The sequence below is a fragment of the Idiotropiscis lumnitzeri genome, chromosome 22, assembly GCF_059441095.1.
Source record: "Idiotropiscis lumnitzeri isolate Australia: NSW breed Sydney's pygmy pipehorse chromosome 22, RoL_Ilum_1.0, whole genome shotgun sequence".
Taxonomy (NCBI): Eukaryota; Metazoa; Chordata; class Actinopteri; order Syngnathiformes; family Syngnathidae; genus Idiotropiscis; species Idiotropiscis lumnitzeri.
Window position 1 is genome coordinate 6,923,896 of NC_142412.1, and position 15,675 is coordinate 6,939,570.

The 15,675-nt window shown below is 42.9% G+C and overlaps 1 non-coding gene across 1 annotated transcript; it reads left to right on the forward strand.

Annotated features, from left to right (window-relative positions):
* Positions 1–252: 252 nt before the first annotated feature.
* On the forward strand, positions 253–325 carry trnat-cgu (transfer RNA threonine (anticodon CGU)). The gene has a single exon. It is a non-coding gene; the product is annotated as a tRNA-Thr (tRNA).
* Positions 326–15,675: the final 15,350 nt, after the last annotated feature.

The following is a 15,675-nucleotide window of genomic DNA, read 5'->3' on the forward strand; positions in this document are numbered from 1 at the left end:
ACTGTCCACAATCTCCCCATTTCCTTGAACCTGTACGTGGCTCTACCCAAATGGGTGTCTTAAAAAAAGTGTAATTTTATGATTGATTTCAGTTAACCATTTACAATAGGTCACTGGCGATGTAGTGGTTCCCTTATTTGACCTCTGCGCGGTCATAGTAAGTACACTGTTTTTTTTTTATGTTCTCCCTTGGGCCGCTCAGCATTGTTTTTGGCTCGTTAACAAAAATGCTAACAGTATAAATACATGGAAGGCTTCATAGCTCAGTGGTTAGAGTACTGGTCTCGTAAACCAGTGGTCGTGAGTTCAATTCTCACTGAGGCCTAGATAGCGCGTGGGTTCGAATCCCACCTCAGACAGCGCCCATTGAAAGTACGCCGACGCCTCGCCCGGCTTCAGCATGGCGCCACGCCGTCTATCTTGCAGTCTTTTCTTTATGATTGATGAAGGGGGATGTTTCATGGTCAGCCTTTGTGGACATGTAAGTGTCTTGAGATCCGGCTGTGCACTAAAAAACTAAACTTTTATAACAGCTAAACCAAACGTTTCCAATGTAAATTTCCACCTTTATATAGTGTAGAAAGGCATCCTGAAGCCTGGGGACAATCAAATTAATGACTGCCCAGGCTTCAGGATGTCTTTTTACACTATATAAAGGTGTTCAGGTCGCAGTCTCCCCAGGAGGCGTGGTTTCGTAACAATAACTGACAATAAATATTGATTTTGTAAAATGTAGGCGGGACACACCCTGAATTGGTTGCCAGCGCAAACACAATTGTTCGTCGTTCAGTGTTATAGTGGCATTAAGGACGCGAGAGCAGAGTGTCAAGACGGATTAGTCGCAACAGAACAAAAGCAGAACGCAAAGGACAGGCGTGCCGCTTTGTATTCTTTCTACGATTAAACACATAGAGAGATTGCGTCCTCTTCCCAACTTCACTTTTCAGCACCTTTTAAAGAGACTACACGAGTATGACTCACCACCGGGGTGGATATCCAGCAGATCTAAATATTGTCCCCCGCGGTGGATCCTGAGCCGAACGTCACTGGGCCGGGGTGCGCCCTAACGAATGGGGGGCACCCTCTCCAAATATCGACTTTGAACGCATGCAATGTGGGCCAAGCCCAGGAGAGTGGTTCCTGCTTGGGCGTCCATTATACAGAGGGGGAAACACTGTAATGATAAAAACTACTAAATGATTGAAAATACTGCAATGATAAAAATATTGCAATGATAAAGTATACTGCAATGGTAAAAGTACTGTAATAGTAAAAGTACTGCAATGATAGAAAAATACTGCAATGATAAAAGTACTGTGATAGTAAAAGTACCGCAATGATAGGAATACTGCAATTATAAAAGTACTGTAATAGTGTCGGCGCACGCCGGCCGTCTAACCGCTATACCCTCTAGCCACTGCTCACCCTGCCCTTATGTCTGCAGGTTACCCTGACATATATTTATTTACTTTGGTCCCGCCCACTGGTAGTGAGCCGAAGCCCTTGTATTAAATAATAAATAAATACATAAAATAAAAAAATTAATAAATTTAAAAAACGGACCGATCCACTGCTGGGAAATAATTGCAGTCCCCAGTCCCTATCACGAGCGGGGTTCAGAGGGTTACCCGCGCCTCAGAACCGCCTTCGTCAACGGGGGGGCGAACTCACGCCTCGCTGCAGCAGGGCGTTGGCCTCGGCCGCGTCGACCCGAGTCCGGCCGGGTCGCATTTTTGACCCCCGAAACATGCACAAAAACTCACCATGAATGGCCCCAATGGGACGCACTGGCCTGGCCACCCTCACGGCCCCCTGAAGGGTCACGAAAAGACTCGCTGGCGACGGAACCGGAAAAACAAATGTGGTCCCATCAAAATCTGATTGGATATTTAAAAATAAAAGCGTGAAAATAAGCCGCCCGCGCCTCCTGAACGCCGTCAGTGGCGGGGGGCGAAAGACTAATCGAACCATCTAGTAGCTGGTTCCTTCCGAAGTTTGCAGTACGTCAAAATGTAAAAAATGATATTGATTGGCGCAAGGTGTATAACAGAATATACACAGTGCCGCCAAGTGGAATCAAAAATTTCACTCGTCTCTTAAAGGTCGTCAGAATGACGCAACAAATTTTCAAATATATTTTAACGTCTAATATGAACAGTCATATAGTATTTCGGAAACAAAAAATTTTAGCCCCAGTGTTGGTCCCAGGTCTTAAGATGCTACAGACAGAATTTTAGGCAGGCCGGAGTCGGAATAGAACCCTGAAGCTCTGAGAAAGCTTGGCATTATGATAAATGAATACCAAAAAAAAAAAAAAAAACACATTTGCCAATGGATGATGCACACATGGAATTCATTAGAGGGCGGCATCTATTAGAGCGGAGGCCTCGACCGAGATATATTATTCAGGTAGGAACGTGGGAGGAAACCCTGAACTGGTCGCCAGCCAGTCACAGAAAGTGTATATTCACAGCATCCTTTTCCATTACTAATATTATTGTTTAAATGATTGTTTTTCCATTTATATTAGCTTTGTGTATTGTTAAGGTACTTTCTTTCAGTTGAAATTTTCCGGCCCCTCCTGCTCCCCCGTTTCCTCACCTCATGCGGCGAGTGGAGACACGCCGATTTGCGGCTCGGCGAAAGTAAACAATTCATACCTTTTCCGCTGCAGTGCGCATGCGCACAAGCGCGCCAACAACTGTCTCTTTCTTTACACCAACAAGACGGAAGAAGCAAAAAATAAAACTGTGGTCCCTGTATTGGCCCTGGATTCAGTAAAAACTACTCAGGAAATTATTTTTGTCATAGTCGTGAGGTGGGAACCCCATGGGGCCAAACTTGACATTGAGCGCTAATAGCATCGAGTGCTTCTTATCTATTGCAATTGGTTGTTTGGTCTGTTTCCTGTAGTTCAATGGGGGGGGCCAGGGACCTCAGACAGAGCCGATTTAAAGGAAAAGCTGTAAATTCAAAATGGCCGACATTGTAATGGAGATCTTCCAGTCAGGTTTCAAGGGCCATGGCATCAATGCACATTTGTTTCTATTTTGCTTAAATTGTCCAGTCATTAGGGGTGCAGATGGGAATCAGGTAGCTTTGTCTGCCAGACTGCGTGGGTGAAAACAGGGACCTCGCAGCCGTCGCAGCTCGGGCCCTAATAACAATTTCTAGAAAAACAATAGGGACCTCGCAGCGGTCACTGCTGCAGTCTCCCCAGGAGGCGTGGGTTCGAATCCCACCTCAGACAGAGCCCATTGAAAGTAGTTGCCAGGATGGCGGAGCGGTCTAAGGCGTTGCGTTCAGGTCGCAGTCTCCCCAGGAGGCGTGGGTTCGAAAAACTGCCGCTCTGCAGCGGCGACGCCTTGCCGGTTAGGACGTGACGAGGGAATTCAGTTACTGAGGGCCAATTTTCCAAAACACAAAAATGCTGAGAATTCTGTTTTTGACCCGTGGCGGGAGAGTGCATTCTGGACAAAATCAAACAAATTGAAACCTATGGTGGTTAAAATGCATCCTGGCGGAGCGGTCTAAGGCGTTGCGTTCGAAGTGAAAATAATGAACCAAAAAACTTGGCATGACTGGCTGACGCCATGTGTGGTGGATTGCTAAATCTTACAGTGGGCCAAGGTGCTAAGGACGTTTTATTTACAGGTGAAGGTTTGGATTTTTAGGAGCATGGAAAATTAGTCAGAAAAGACTCACTTACTCTCTGCCGAATTTTGTGACGCCTTGGTATATATATATATATATATATATATATATATATATTTATTATATATATTGTATATTTTTGACACGACCAAAATAAAATATACCAACACAGGCAAATATGCCAGGATGGCAGTGTGTTCTAAGGCGTGCAAATTTGCATGATTCATTGCGAGCATTTGTCGATAGCAAAATTCCGGACGAACTGGCGAGGCTGCCCGGCTCACCGTGGCTTGTCATCGGGACCGGGAGGCGGCGCGGTCTAAGGCGTTGCATCCAACATTGGCCACTGATTGTCAAAGTAAAATGCTTTCATTGGTCTTCAAGCAGAAATATGGATCCCGGTGGTTCCAGCATGTGGAAGCGCTTTTCCACGAACGAGGTGGATCGCCTCGCTGTGTCCGCTGAACTATAGTGTAGAAAGGCATCCTCCGCTCCAGCGCCCCGTTTTTTTAGTGCTGAAAATTCATTGTCTGCTGGCTCTGTAATTATCTCTCCCCAACTACCATAACCGTGGGGAAGGTGTGTTTACTTAGCGGCTCCATTAATAACAATAGGCTCATAAGGAACATGCTCCAGAAAGACGGCAATTTAAAAAAAAAAAAAAAAAAAATCATAATTTCTTCCATATTAGACGTTAAAATATCAAATTTTTCGCCAAATTATTCCTAAAAAGAGCCGCCTTGCCGAAATTAAAAATTTTATTTTATTTTAATTTTCACGTACTGGTTAGACTTGAGCCTCCAATTCATTCCCGTGCGTGCACTATGGTGGAGGTCGACTGTAGAGTAAATAATATACCAGTTATTTAAATAGATACAGTATCCTGCTCCATCTACGGTGGGAGTATAAATTGTTTGTTGTGTCCCTTCCAACTATAAGGCAAATCTACAAAAAACCAAAACAAGGAAAAAAGAAATACAATTATGCACATTTTCTAATAATTTGTTCCATGTTTGTTTATTTGCATTGTTGACGTAAGAAGATATTCATCACAATTATATACCGGTGTCAGTACTAGATGTGGACGGGTTGCTAGATGTGGTCGGGATCCTTCGGTGACTGTACACATTTGCTATGAGAGGCATTATCTCATAAGGGAAATATTGGACAATCAAATTAATGGCTGCCCAGGCTTCAGGATGTCTTTTTACACTATATAAAGGTGGAAATTTCTGTGTTAAAAGGGTTGTATTGTTGATCACATCTTCATGTACACTTTCTTTTTTTTTTTTTCCGTGACGCTAAACACAGTGTCCCTCGATCTCTCTCCAAAATTCTCCAAAAGACTTAAGGGAATTTTGTAATAATGGTATTTTTTTTTAATAAATTTTGTCTTCAATATTTGCTATTTTATAATAGAAAACATATAAAGAGTGACATGAGTATAAAAATGGTTGAAAAGCTAAACTATATTAAAAGTTGAATTATGTTATGTTGAGATGCTTCGCTTTTCTCAATTTGTGCGCTTTAGATAAACTAAATATTAATATTCAATCATGGACAGGAAAGATTAGTAGGCTAAGGTCAACGACACGGACCTACTGGATGATTTGAATCTTTTGTAGTAACAAAAATCATGCATGAAAAAAATGTGACTAACCATGACATGGTTTTACCTGGTTGAAGTTGTCCAAAGCCTTGTGCAAGTTGGCATGCATCCCCGTTGGTGGCTCGTTGGTAATCTTGATGGAGTTCTCCAGGATGCCCTGTGGAATGATGTGCCCCTCAGGGGTGGAGGAAGGCTCAGCACTAACAAAAACCCGGAAGTTCTCATGACTTCTCATGTGCGCAAATTGGCCACTAGGTGGCAGTAGAATCAGTCATGCATTTGCAAATTATTTGAAACATTTCTCAAAACTGCCCACATATATATATATATATATATATATATTTATTATATATATTGTATTTCAGACCGTTTTAGTTGTAGCCGCCCTAATCAAAAGAAACACTGATTTTAAAATAATCATTTCAAAATACCCTCGAGCTATCGTGATATCAGACCCATTTTGGGGGACACTATCGACGATCGTGCTATCGCCGCACCAGTTCTCATGCACGTAAACACAGAGCCAAGAATTGAGAAAATTGATAAGCATTTAGTGAAAGAGGATGTTTATAGGGCAAGTGCCACTAAAATTTGCCTTGCCCGAGTGGCCATTCCAAAAGTTCAAAAAATTTTAAATTTATTTGCAAACGTTTGTAAAGCATTGCCGGAGCTTTTGTTGCTTTAGAAATACCAAGCCTTGTGTTGGACCTGAGAGGATAGATATGAGCAGTTGCATTGCTTGCCAATAAAGCTAGTTAGTTTAGCCTAGCATTTTGACCGCAAATGGGCGAGCGGGGGAGACCTAAAATACCTGGGATCACAATTTGCAAAAACTCTACAAGTGCACACATTGACAGACAATTCGTGTCGTCATTGATCACGGCTATCCACGCTTAACTTTTCAACTTACATAGAGCTTGAAAAATGTATTAAACCTTTTTAGACAGATCTTTTGGCGGCGCTGTGTGTAAAACAAAATAATAACATTAAGATGTCTTCAGGTCGGGACGTTTTATTTGTTGTAGTTTCCCTGTTTCTTTGGGTTTTGGGCACGGGCGGTTCCAAGCGGCTCAAGCTGCGAGGAACAAACATCTCTGGAGAGGGCAGGGGAGGCTCCTTCTCCATCTGCAGTTTTTTATCTCACCTTCGGGTCTATGAAATTATCCACAAATTCTCTTGTTGTAGGTTATATTGCATTTTGACCGCTGATAAGGATCCGGCCAGTTGAATTGTAGGGATCCTTTAAGTGTAACTGAAGTTTAGACCATGCTAATGACCAAACCCTCAGGATTGGAATGCAGGAAGATTGGATCACAGCTGCACCACAGGAGGTGTGAACGAGACCCCATTTTACATCCCAAAATAATTATATAGTCATGGTTAGGGGTCTTTCTAGAGGCAAACCGAGGATTTTATTTCCTGGGATTTCATTCATTTCACCAGATACCAAACAAGCTTTAAAAGCAGGAAAATATATTTTTCTTCACAGCTAATGTATAAATATCTGCCTAAAAAAATTCAAATTGTCAACACAAGTATTTCCCTTATGAGATAATGCCTCACATAAGCCGTGTCTGCCTGAGGCACCCCATCACCTATTCACACATATCTCATGAAGGAAATACTGGACAATCAAATTAATGACTTTCCAGGCTTCAGGATGCCTTTCTACACTATATAAAGGTGGCCAAAAAATAGAAAGAGAAGGAGTCCCATATCTTGGTATTCATGACTTAGTGTTTATTTGATGTGACTGTCCAAACCAATACATTCTGAAACAGGAGAAGTCACAATGATAGAAGTTTCATTTATAAATTTAACATTTCCGTGAGAAAGCCCATCTGTTTTTTTTTTATCAAATCTAGCCTGTCAATCAGCAAACACATTATTAAATAAAATATTCAACATTGTTGGAAATTTACATTTGCTTTTTTTATGTGAACTTAACTTTTTAGGGCTACACTGAGAAGAAAAAAATGGAATATTACGACTTTATTCTTGCAAGATTATACCTTTTTTAAGAATGGAATTTTAATATTCAAAAACTGTAGTTAAAATATTTCATGAATGGAGTCAGTTATTCTCAGATCGGCGGGTCATGATTGCCAATCGGTCAGTGGTTATGTGTGTGCTGCGGTGCCGGACTGAGACTTTAGTGCCAGAGCACTAAAAGGGAGAACATGCAAACTCCACACAGGATGGCCGGAGCCGGGATCGAACCCCCACCTCAGACAATTTTATTTGAGATTTAAATCTGATTTTGAAACATTCTTAAATTAATGTATGTACGGTAATGTAGGAAAGTCATTAATTTGATTGAACGGCGCACGGCAGGCCGGAGCCTGCCGACACCACCCACCACCCCCACCTCTCCATCCAAAAATAATACGTTTTAATAATAATTTGTTTTTTTTGAGAGGGGGAATACGATTGGTGGAGACAGCTCTCCCATTCTCCTCTCCCTTTCTCTTTGTGAAGTCTGAGTCATCTTTGTTTCTAATTGACCGTGACTTATACATTATGTGACTATGGTGTTTGGGTGATGGTGTAGGAGAAAGCTGGACCAAGCAGGTAATGCAATCAAAGGTGAGGGCCCCGAATTGGTGAAGCCATGAAGAAGAACACCCAGGACTTCAGCGACATCAGCTACCGTGGCATCCAGAGGCGCCGGCCGTCTAATAATTTATCCAAACTAGTAATAAACATTTCTACGAGATCGGCAGCACATTCATGATTGGACCAACTCAATCAAGGAGCAGATCAAGGAAGATTTTGGTTGGCAGAGTTATTGCTTCGATGTGGGGTGATCATTGGCTGTCAGTGAAAGTCATGAACCCCTCCAGTGAACAAGTGATGTTGAAGAGGGACACAAAACTGGCAGATGTGTTTCCTTGCATCGTTGTTGAAGATCTGTCTCAGCCTGATAACATCCAAGTTCTCTCTCGGTCTGTCTGACAGACTTTTCCAAATCATTGATCATTAATCATCTTTTCACTAAACAGGACGGACTGTGGGGAGGCATCTGACTTTGTGCACAAACTAGACCTAGTGGATGAGAGACCATTCCGCCTGCCTTATCGGAGAGTGCCGCTTTAGAGCGCCGCCGCAGCACCTTTCACAACTCCGCTTCCTGTCCATGCCGCGCCGTCACTTCCTGCGGCGATGGGACTAATAAAGGACATCTTTATCTTTATCTTTATAAGGTTTTGTTAGGTCAGTGGATATCTCTAACTTTTTGTTAGTAGTGGGTAGTCACTTTATAATTAATAATTTTACATTTGGCAAATAGTTCACTGAAGGGGTATCCCAACGCGGAAGGCAAGTTCATTCTTGATACAGATGCCTCGAACAACAGTGTCGGAGCTGTCCTATCCCAAATCCAGTGGGGAGAGGAGCGAGTTCTAACCTATGCCAGCAGCCACCTTACGCCAGCTCAGCAGAGGTACTGTGTCACTCGTCGTATATATATATATATATATATATATATATATATGTGTGTGTGTGTGTGTGTGTGGGTCGCTGCTCGGGCCCTATTGTTTTTGTAGAAAATATTATTACTTTTATTATTATTATTATTATTATTATTAGGGCCTGAGCAGCGACCGCTGCGAAGTCCCTATTGTTTTTGTAGAAATTATTATTATTATTATTTTTCCGATTGTTCGATCGCATTTTTGACCCCCTCGCCGCGGTCGCTGCTCGGGCCCCAATAATAATTTCTACACAAAGTCCATTGTGGTGACCCGCCCCCCTTTTACTGACTTGATATACATTTCCTCATTTTGAGTTGTCCTTTGAGAGTCCATCGTGGTAGTGGTATATTTCAATAATAATTTCTACATAAAGTCCATTGTGGTGATCCGCCCCAGCACGTTTGCATTACGGACAAGTTTGTTGTAATGCGTGTAAAATGACAACAAAACAAAAGCCATTGAAAGTACCAAGCAAGAACAAAGCAAACACAGTCAAGAGAGCCTTACCAGTTGCCAGGATGGCGGAGCGGTCTGCCGTGCTCAGACCAAAGAATTTGGGGGTTTAACAAATAAATAGGTTTCTACTTAGATAATTGAGAGGCCGAAAAAGGGCAAAAGTCGGACTTTCAAAAATTCATAGCATCCAAGTCGCTTCTGTGAGTGTAAAGTACCGGCGCGAGTTCCCACCAACTTGGTGCCGTGACCGCGCCGTAGGTGCCACACGGAGCCACTTGAGTGCGGGCGCTATTTGGATTTTGCTTTCTTCCCGTCATTGAACGGAGCAAATATGCGTTGCCAGTCAGAAGCTGGCAAATGTCAGTCCAAGCGGCCCCTCCCCCACCGCTCCCCCGCCTCCCGTCTCGCCAGGTGTGAGTAACATCTGCCATGTCACCGCGCCAAACGCTTGCACGTGCTGTCTCTTTCCATTTGCTCCAATAACGGCTTTGTCGTCCTTCATTTGCCGACTGTGGCGGCAGCCGGCGCCTAATGGATTCCAAGATTAAACACGATCACGTTGCCGCGTGCAATTAGCAGAAACTCGCAGATTCGTGGATGCGCCCCCCCCCCACGCGGTTGGACGCATGGAGGGGTTCCGAGGCCCCTGATGTTGTAAGAGCGGACCACCGGTTGGCAGGCGCCAGCAGTTGGGGACCAATCAGCGAACTCTTCCTGGATCAGTGTCCACACGGACACTGGGAGCAGCACAACTGCGATCACATGGAGGACGCCGGAGGGCAGGCGCTACAGATGCATCAAATCAAGGACCAAAAAAAAAGGAACACATTCAAATATGGCCGAGTGGTCTAAGGCGCCAAAGCGTGCTTTACTGACTGGAGCTGCCCTTCTCCCGGTCCATGATGTGGTTTTTTTTTTATTATTAATTTGACGGCCGATATGCGATCAATTAGTATCTTAACTTAATAAATAAAAGAGATGCCTTCGGGTGGGAACCTCAAACAGTAACAGTATAAATCCTGTTACACTTGACGTGTTCAACAAAAGGTGACAAAGCATCAGATCATGACTGCGACCTCAACGCAACGCCTTAGACGGCTCCGCCATCCTGGCACCTGGTAATGCTCTCTTAACTCAACAATCGGAGGGCGATATAAAAAATAAATAAAAAAATGGCACTGGCCTCGCATGAACTCCCGAAACAAAACACCGCCGCGTCGAAGGACAAACGGACTCTGCCCCAAGCGTGTTGGCATGAGGCTGATTTCCTCCAATTTTTTTTTCAGGATACAGATGATGAACCACCTGCTCGCATGACGTTGCAGTCATGGCATAAATATATAAACATTGATATATTTTCCCGTTCTCAATTCTCCCATGTCGAGGGAATCCAAATCGGGATGTCACTTCATTTCTTGAATGTCAACGAAAAGAAGACAGAAGAGGATTCATTTGCTAACCAGTTGTCCGCCAGGAGGTGCCGTCAGTATTTTTATTTTTTATTTTTTGGCCTTTTTGGGTTCACTGTATGTATAAGACCAAGACCTACAAAAAAGTCTCTTGGAGCAATGAGCTAGGTTTTACAGGAAGTCGGCCATTTTGAATATACATATAATATTTTTTTTTTTTTGCAGGGAATTATTTGGCCTCAGGTCATAACGGGTGCGCGTGCGCGGGCTTGTGTGCGAGCGTGTCTCATCAGCAGGAAGCAGCCAACTCCACTTGAATATATCAAGACTCAAATAACAATTTTATAATAAATAATCCTGACGTGTCCATAGTGTATATAAACGTTTTAACACAAGTTTCCAACGTTTAGTTTAGTGTAGAAAGGCATCCTGAAGCCTGGAAAGTCATTAATTTGATTGTCCAGTATTTCCTTCATGAGATATTGCAACACTTAGAAAAAGTGTACAGCGCCAGCAGACAATGAATTTTCAGCACTAAAAAAACGAAACTTCATTAACAGCTAAACTAAACGTTTCCAATGTAAATTTCCACCTTTATATAGTGTAAAAATGAAGCCTGGGCAGCCATTAATTTGATTGTCCAATATTTCCCTTATGAGATAATGCCTCTCATAGCAAATGTGTACAGCGCGAGCTGAAAATGCATTTACAGCACTAAAAAACCAAACTTTTATAACAGCTAAACCAAACGTTTCCAATGTAAATTTCCACCTTTATATAGTGTAAAAAGACATCCTGAAGCCTGGGCAGTCATTAATTTGATTGTCCAATATTTCCCTTATGAGATAATGCCTCTCATAGCAAATGTGTACAGCGCGAGCTGAAAATGCATTTACAGCACTAAAAAACCAAACTTTTATAACAGCTAAACCAAACGTTTCCAATGTAAATTTCCACCTTTATATAGTGTAGAAAGGCATCCTGAAGCCAGGAAAGTCATTAATTTGATTGTCCAGTATTTCCTTCATGAGATATTGCAACACTTAGAAAAAGTGTACAGCGCCAGCAGACAATGAATTTTCAGCACTAAAAAAACGAAACTTCATTAACAGCTAAACCAAACGTTTCCAATGTAAATTTCCACATTTATAGAGTGTAAAAAGGCATCCTGAAGCCTGCTGTATTGTTAATACTGTTTGCCTTTGATTGGTGTGGCGCATGTAATGGACAATGTGCTTATTTTGTCGGTCGCGGGATGTCTCGCGCACGCCGGCCGTCTAACCGCTCCAGCGCCCGTCGTGCCGCTCGGCGAAACTACAATGCCCCCGAATATTTTTTATACCCGCGAAGCACTGAACCCGCGAAAGGTGAACCGCGAAGTATCGAGGGTTCACTGTATGTATAAGACCAAGACCTACAAAAAAGTCTCTTGGAGCAATGAGCTAGGTTTTACAGGAAGTCGGCCATTTTGAATTTACTTAAAAGGGGCGGGTCACCACAATGGACTTGGCCCGACTAGGAGCACCTTCCCCGGGCACAGACGGTTCACTCCGCCAAGATGATGCCGCCGCGGGAGAGATGCTAATCGCAGAGGTTTATTTTAACATAATTTGCTGGCTAATTCAAATCTGATTATCTTATAATGGTTTTATTCATCTACTACTTATTCGTCTCCTTCTTCTTCTTCTTCTTCACGAATGTACCCAATGCAAGTAAGTATGGGCAATTATATGTGGTTTAGTGACCGCAAAAAGATCATACTGTCCACTTTTCTGTTTTGCTCACCGTCATACGTCAAGGCAGAAAAATGTGAGAGGCGGGATTCGAAGTTGTACACATTTGAGGATACTTCAGCCCTGAAGACATCTACCGACTTATTTTTCATCGTAGTAGTAGCGCCACCAACTGGTAAAAGCTAATACAAGTTATTTTCTTGGATGTTTTTCTCCGTGCAACTCAACAAGGTCGCCCTCATATATGCTCGGATGACTGTTTCGGCCATGAGGATGTCACAATACGAAATTAGTCCTTTTTCGTGAAAAGTTGTGGGAGTGGCATTGCACTGTTCGGCAATAAAACAACGCTGATTATGAGGTTCTAAATATGAACGACAACTCGTGAAACTTTACACACACATCAGGCCGAGCAAATTTATCAATATTTTATACGTTAGTTGTGCAGCTTTTTTTAAATGGCTCGCCATGGCCCTCGAGAAATGTTCAAAAAAGCAGCCCTGATTGAGTGTTTCACCTCGCTTTTTGTAAATTTTATGGAGTACAGTGAACCCTCGGTTATCGCGGTTAATGGGGACCGAGACCACCCGCGAAAACTGAAAATCCGCGAAGTAGCGGCGCACCTTCAAAAATGCTTAAAAAAATATACAATATATATAATATATATATATATATATATATATACGGGGAGAGAGAGAGTGAAATTCATGTTATAACAAAAAAACCACATTATTATTAAAACGTATTATTTTTTTATTCCCCAGCCATTCTTTTTGTATTTATTTAATTACTCCGACTTTTACCTGCTGGTACGCCGTCCGGTGTGCCCTGTGAAATGAAAGGTGGCATTCTTTATTTATTTATTCATTTATTCATTCATAACTGACAGCCTCGCGCTCCGCTCGTGCCCGGGCGGAAGAGGTGCTCCAATTCGGCTTAACTGTGACACACGCCCGCCCTCCTCCCCCGGAGCTTCCATTCGGTTAAACTTAGGGGCCGCTTGGCACCGCCCGTGCCCGGGGAAGGTGCTCCTCTTCGGCTTACTGTGACGCGAGCATGCCCTCCTCCTCCGGAGCTTCCATTCGGTTAAACTTAGGGGCCGCTTGGAACCGCCCGTGCCCGGGGAAGGTGCTCCTCTACGGCTTCACTGCCACGCACGCCGGCCGGAGCTCTGGTACGGTCCGAACCGCGCGAAACGTCGCCACCGATCGTGTCCGGGGGAACGTGCTCTTCTTCGTCCACTCTCCTCTTCGCCCACGCTCTTCTTCGGCGCACGCCGGCCGTCTAACCGCTCCAGCGCCCCGTCGTGCCGCTCGGCGAAACTACAATGCCCCCGAATATTTTTTAGACCCGCGAAGCACTGAACCCGCGAAAGGTGAACCGCGAAGTAGCGAGGGTTCACTGTATGTATAAGACCAAGACCTACAAAAAAGTCTCTTGGAGCAATGAGCTAGGTTTTACAGGAAGTCGGCCATTTTGAATTTACTTAAAAGGGGGCGGGTCACCACAATGGACTTTGTGTAGAAATTATAATTGGGGCCCGAGCAGCGACCGCGGCGAGGTCCCTATTGTTTTTGTAGAAATTATTATTAGGGCCCGAGCAGCGACCGCTACGAGGTCCCCATTGTTTTTGTGGAAATTATTATTATTATTATTATTAGGGCCCGAGCAGTGACCGCTGCGAGGTCCCTATTGTTTTTCTAGAAATTGTTATTAGGGCCCGAGCTGCGACGGCTGCGAGGTCCCTATTGTTTTTGTAGAAAATATTATTACTTTTATTATTATTATTATTATTATTATTAGGGCCTGAGCAGCGACCGCTGCGAAGTCCCTGTTGTTTTTGTAGAAATTATTATTATTATTATTTTTCCGATTGTTCGATCGCATTTTTGACCCCCGAAACATGCACAAAAACTCACCAAACTTGGCAGTCTCATCGGGCATGGCGAGAAATTTGATATTTTAACGTCTAATATGAACAGGAAGTGAGTTATGAATTTTTGAAAGTCCGACTTTTGCCCTTTTTTGCATGTTTACAGGGGTCATTCTTTTGCACCCTGATCCTAAAGGCTTCATCTGATTGCCTTAAAATTCTGTCTGTAGCATCTTAAGACCTGGGACAAACACTGGGGCTAAAATCTTTTGTTTCCGAAATACGATATGACGGGGGCGGGACTTCAAAGTTTTCACTTAAGATTTCCTTCGCCGCAATGGACAAAATGCTTAATAACTCTCCTGCACATGCTGCTAAAAATCCAAAACTTCACATGTACATAAAGAGTCGGTACCTGAAGACATCTATATGTTTATATTCTGTTATACACCTTGCGCCAATCAATATCATTTTTTACATTTTGACGTACTGCACGGTGCCCTTTTAACGAATCCGATTGAAAATTGGCTAGAAAAGACTCAAGACATTGATCTTACTCTATCCCTTGTCCAGTATTTCCTTCATGAGATATTGCAACATTTATCCTAATACAATCCTTCGGAGCGGTCTAAGGCGTTGCAACGGTTAAAAAAAAAAAGAGAGAGAATAGAACTTCGAAGTGGTGATATTCTCCAGCGTTAACTATATGTGGCAGTTTTTCCGAAATGCCGTATGAGTACGTTGATACTCCAATGATGTCTTCAGATGGCCTCCTTAGTTTGCAAATAGTCAGATGACATTAAAGCCGGCTGCGTTCAGGTCGCAGTCTCCTCAGGAGGCGTGGGTTCGCCCTTTCAAAGTTGGCAAAAAAAACACAAAGATTATTGTATCTGATTAGGTCCAAAAGATAGACTTGAAATGGACAATCCCCCTTTCACAAACGTAGGATCTTAACCGAGTTAAAGACTGAATCAGAGCGAGTGGAACTAGGCTGTGATGGAAAAGTCTTTTTTTTTTTTTTTTTTAAATGTGGCTCCAGGAATTTAAGGGTGTGCCACACTAAAAAAACGAAACTTCATTAACAGCTAAACCAAACGTTTCCAATTTTTGTCCGCACACGAAAGAAGACTTGAGTCGGATTTGAAAAATTAAAAAAAAAACAACTGAATTTTATTGTTCACATTGGCATGAAAAAAAAAATCACATTGGGTAAAACAATCAGAACTGACCTGCAAAATGTGAAAATAACCTAATTCATTATTCCTCGGAGATCCTCCAATGTCATTAAAAAATAATGTTAAATTATCGACGAACATTCAACAATAACTCGCTTTGGTGACCCCGGACTAAAAGGGACTAAGCCGAAAGTCAAAACAAACAAACAAACAAACAAAACGTTTAAGTGATTGTTCAATGTCCCCGTTGGCAATCAAGGAAGTGAAGTTAAAAGCCCAACCCTGGTCAATTA